This window comes from Vigna unguiculata, chromosome 6 (assembly GCF_037176805.1).
Source record: "Vigna unguiculata cultivar grain cowpea cultivar isolate G323 ecotype 2 chromosome 6, ASM3717680v1, whole genome shotgun sequence".
In the NCBI taxonomy this organism is placed as follows: Eukaryota; Viridiplantae; Streptophyta; class Magnoliopsida; order Fabales; family Fabaceae; genus Vigna; species Vigna unguiculata.
The window spans coordinates 23692332-23698061 of NC_140797.1; positions in this window are offsets into that span (position 1 = coordinate 23692332).

Sequence of the window (5730 nt, forward strand, 5' to 3'; positions counted from 1 at the left end):
TGAGCCAAAGATTGGTGGAGAAACTCCAGTTAGCAGCAACCTTTCATCTGGATCAACTATGGATCAAATTCAGTACATGGCAATGTGTGAAAGAAGTATTATGTGATATTGCTCCCGTGGACTCTTGCCATCTTCTTTTGGGATGGGCATGGCTTCGTTTTAAAACACTCCATCTTGATGAACGTTCCCTTTATTTGAGGCATGAGGGACATCAAAAGAAGTAGAAATTTATGACACCAAGACAAGTCAGTAAGGATCAACGTAGGCTGAAGGAGAAAACAGAAAAAGAAAGAATAGAAAAAGAAATAATATAATCTGCAGAAGGAAGGGAAAATAAGGAAAAAGAAATGGAACTAGAGAAAAATATGATGAAAACTTTATTAGTCAATGTTTTTTCTTCTACAGTTTGTGATGTCATTTTACAGGAACAAAAGGATAAGCATGTGAATGAAACACACCAACTTCCATGTTTAAAAAGGAAGCTTGTTCATAGTGCTTTATTATGCATTTGGTCCGTCGATAAGAAGCAAATTCGTCAAACACAATGAATGGAATTATTTATTGTTACATATCAAGATGGGGTACCGTTGCCAAGAAATGTTATCGAGGGATTGCAACCATTGGAATGTAACAAATATCAAGTTGAATTTGATCCTGGAAAAAGAGAATTAGTTTCAACTTGTGAAAAACTAAAAGTCATTCACAAGATCATAATAAACTTACATTAAAACTAGTGTCTTAAGATGTGGGACAAATCTTCTCGAAGAAAGAGGGTATGATGTGAATTGCATATGGGTCAAATGGAGGATAACTAATGCGCCGTGTTGATGTAGTTTCTTTTCTTTAAATAAGGGCCCAATGCTTTGTAAAATTGGCTGACCAAATTGTATTTTGGCTTAACCAATTAATGGGCTTTAGTTTTGCTTTATCTTCAAGTTGAAATAAGGGTCCATATGCCAACTTAAGAACCAACCTTTGGAAGATCAAGAGGACCCTTGCTCAAAGTTTGTGGATGACTTTTGGTACCCTTAAATTCAGTTACAATCAACCATTAAGTAGCGGATAATTATTAGCCTGAGTGGATTATTAATTAATAGCTTTAAGCAGGTTGATATTGTAATTTATGTGTCTTTTGTAATTCTGATGGTTAAAGCTCCTATAGAAGATAAACGTTTTTCATCAATGAAGGCAAGCTAAGTTTTATTCAGAAAATAAACGAGTTTTATCTCATCTATCTTAGTGAGAGTGATTCTCCTAAGTTCTTGAGTGATTCTAGAATCCATGAGTTTAATCAAAGGTCCTTTATCCCTTTGTGTGTTTCAACTCTAAGGCTTATCTTCCATTCTTGGAAGTGTGATGTCTATCAATTTCCATTCGATATTCTCGTTTTAAATAATTTCTCAAATTTCTTGCTTGTTAGCATTCCAACAATGATAGATCAGTCAAACGAATCGAACCCTGTGGATTCACATCGTTCGGTATTCAGAGCTTGGCTATCTAGATTTGGAATAGGAAACGAAGTTTATTATACAAAGTGTTTAACCGAAGGCCATCCATGTTTAGTTGCATTCGATTACGGAAGCAAAAACAATGTTGTGAGCCAAAGATTGGTGGAGAAACTCCAGTTACCAACAACCTTTCATCTGGATCAAGCATGGATCAAATTCAGTACATGGCAATGTGTGAAAGAAGTATTATGTGATATTGCTCCGATGGACTCTTGTCATCTTCTTTTGGGATGGGCATGGCTTCGTTTTAAGACACTCCATCTTGATGAACGTTCCCTTTATTAGAGGCATGAGGGACATCAAAAGAAGTAGAAATTTATGACACCAAGTCAAGTTAGTAAGGATTAACATAGGCTGAAGGAGAAAACAGAAAAAGAAAGAATAGAAAAAGAAATGGAACTAGAGAAAAATATGATGAAAACTTTATTCGTCAATGTTTTTTCTTCTACAGTTTGTGATGTCATTTTACAGACAAAAGGATAAGCATGTGAATGAAACACACCAACTTCCATGTTTAAAAAGGAAGCTTGTTCATAGTGCTTTATTATGCAATTGGTCCGCCGATAAGAAGCAAATTCGTCAAATACAATGAATGGAATTATTTATTGTTACATATCAAGATGGGGTACCGTTGCCAAGAAAAGTTATCGAGGGATTGCAACCATTGGAATGTAACAAATATCTAGTTGAATTTGATCCTGGAAGAAGAGAATTAGTTTCAACTTGTGAAAAAATAAAAGTCATTCACAAGATCATAATAAACTTACATTAAAACTAGTGTCTTAAGATTCAGGACAAATTTTCTCGAAGAAGGAGGGTATGATGTGAATTGCATATGGGTCAAATGGAGGATGACTAATGCGCCGTGTTGATGCAGTTTCTGTTATTTAAATAAGGGCCCAATGCTTTGTAAAATTGGTTGACCAAATTGTGTTTGTGCTTAACCAATTAATAGGCTTTAGTTTTGCTTTATCTTCAAGTTGAAATAAGGGTCCATATGCCAACTTAAGAACCAACCTTTGGAAGATCAAGAGGACCTTTGCTCAAAGTTTGTGGATGACTTTTGGTAGGCTTAAATTCAGTTACAATCAACCATTAAGTAGCGGATCATTATTAGCCTGAGTGGATTATTAATTAATAGCTTTAAGCATGTTGATATTGAAATTTATGTGTGTTTTATAATTCTGATGGTTAAAGCTCCTATATAAGTTGAACGTTTTTCATCAATGAAGGCAAGCTGAGTTTTATTCAGAAAATAAACGAGTTTTATCTCATCTATCTTAGTGAGAGTGATTCTCCTAAGTTCTTGAGTGATTCAAGAATCCATGAGTTTAATCAAAGGTCCTTTATCCCTTTGTGTCTTTCAACTCTTAGGCTTATCTTCCATTCTTGGAAGTGTGATGTCTATCAATTTCCATTCCATTTTCTCGTTTTAAATAATTTCTCAAATTTTTTGCTTGCTAGCATTCAAACAATGATAGATTAGTCAAACGAATCGAACTTGTGGATTCACATTGTTTGGTATTCAGAGCCTGGATACTAGATTTGGAATAGGAAACGAAGTTTATTATACAAAGTGTTTAACCGAAGGCCATCCATGTTTAGTTGCATTCGATTACGGAAGCGAAAACAATGTTGTGAGCCAAAGATTGGTGGAGAAACTCCAGTTACCAGCAACCTTTCATCTGGATGAAGCATGGATCAAATTCAGTACATGGCAATGTGTGAAAGAAGTATTATGTGATATTGCTCCCGTGGACTCTTGCCATCTTTATTTGGGATGGGCATGGCTTCGTTTTCAAACACTCCATCTTGATGAACGTTCCCTTTATTTGAGGCATGAGGGACATCAAAAGAAGTAGAAATTTATGACACCAAGACAAGTCAGTAAGGATCAACGTAGGCTGAAGGAGAAAATAGAGAAAGAAAGAATAGAAAAAGAAGTAATATAATCTGCAGAAGGAAGGGAAAATAAGAAAAAAGAAATGGAATTAGAGAAAAATATGATGAAAACTTTATTCGTCAATGTTTTTTCTTCTATAGTTTGTGATGTCATTTTACAGGAACAAAAGGATAAGCATGTGAATGAAACACACCAACTTCCATGTTTAAAAAGGAAGCTTGTTCATAGTGTTGTATTATGCATTTGGTCCGTCGATAAGAAACAAATTCGTCAAACACAATGAATGGAATTATTTATTGTTACATATCAAGATGGGGTACCGTTGCCAAGAAATGTTATCGAGGGATTGCAACCATTGGAATGTAACAAATATCAAGTTGAATTTGATCCTGGAAGAAGAGAATTAGTTTCAACTTGTGAAAAAATAAAAGTCGTTCACAAGACCATAATAAACTTACATTAAAACTAGTGTCTTAAGATTCGGGACAAATCTTCTCAAAGAAGGAGGACATGATGTGAATTGCATATGGGTCAAATGGAGGATGACTAATGCGCCGTGTTGGTGCAGTTTCTTTTATTTAAATAAGGGACCAATGCTTTGTAAAATTGGTTGACCAAATTGTGTTTGTCTTTAAGCAGGTTGATATTGAAATTTATATGTCTTTTGTAATTCTGATGGTTAAAGCTCCTATATAAGTTGAACGTTTTTCATCAATGAAGGCAAGCTGAGTTTTATTCAGAAAATAAACGAGTTTTTTCTCATCTATCTTAGCGAGAGTGATTCTCTTAAGTTCTTGAGTGATTCAAGAATCCATGAGTTTAATCAAAGGTCCTTTATCCCTTTGTGTGTTTCAACTCTTAGGCTTATCTTCCATTCTTGGAAGTGTGATGTCTATCAATTTCCGTTCCATTTTCTCATTTTAAATAATTTCTCAAATTTCTTTCTTGTTAGCATTCCAGCAATGATAGATCTGTCAAACGAATCGAACCTGTGGATTCACATCGTTTGGTATTCAGAGCCTGGCTACTAGATTTGGAATAGGAAACGAAGTTTATTATACAAAGTGTTTAACCGAAGGCCATCCATGTTTAGTTGCATTCGATTACGGAAGCGAAAACAATGTTGTGAGCCAAAGATTGGTGGAGAAACTCCAGTTACCAGCAACCTTTCATCTGGATCAAGCATGGATCAAATTCAGTACATGGAAATCTGTGAAAGAAGTATTATGTGATATTGCTCTGATGGACTCTTGTCATCTTCTTTTGGGATGGGCATGGCTTCGTTTTAAGACACTCCATCTTGATGAACGTTCCCTTTATTTGAGGCATGAGGGACATCAACAGAAGTAGAAATTTATGACATCAAGACAAGTCAGTAAGGATCAACGTAGGCTGAAGAAGAAAACAGAAAAAGAAAAAATAGAAAAAGAAATGGAACTAGAGAAAAATATGATGAAAACTTTATTCGTCAATGTTTTTTCTTCTATAGTTTGTGATGTCATTTTATAGGAAGAAAAGGATAAGCATGTGAATGAAACACACCAACTTCCACGATTAAAAAGGAAGCTTGTTCACAGTGCTTTATTATGCATTTGGTCCGTCGATAAGAAGCAAATTCATCAAACACAATGAATGGAATTATTTATTGTTACATATCAAGCTTGGGTACCGTTGCCAAGAAATGTTATCGAAAGATTGCAACCATTGCAATGTAACAAATATCAAGTTGAATTTGATCCTGGAAGAAGAGAATTAGTTTCAACTTGTGAAAAACTAAAAGTCATTCACAAGATCATAATAAACTTACATTAAAACTAGTGTCTTAAGATGTGGGACAAATCTTCTCGAAGAAAGAGGGTATGATGTGAATTGCATATGGGTCAAATGGAGGATAACTAATGCGCCGTGTTGATGTAGTTTCTTTTCTTTAAATAAGGGCCCAATGCTTTGTAAAATTGGCTGACCAAATTGTATTTTGGCTTAACCAATTAATGGGCTTTAGTTTTGCTTTATCTTCAAGTTGAAATAAGGGTCCATATGCCAACTTAAGAACCAACCTTTGGAAGATCAAGAGGACCCTTGCTCAAAGTTTGTGGATGACTTTTGGTACCCTTAAATTCAGTTACAATCAACCATTAAGTAGCGGATAATTATTAGCCTGAGTGGATTATTAATTAATAGCTTTAAGCAGGTTGATATTGTAATTTATGTGTCTTTTGTAATTCTGATGGTTAAAGCTCCTATAGAAGATAAACGTTTTTCATCAATGAAGGCAAGCTAAGTTTTATTCAGAAAATAAACCAGTTTTATCTCATCTAT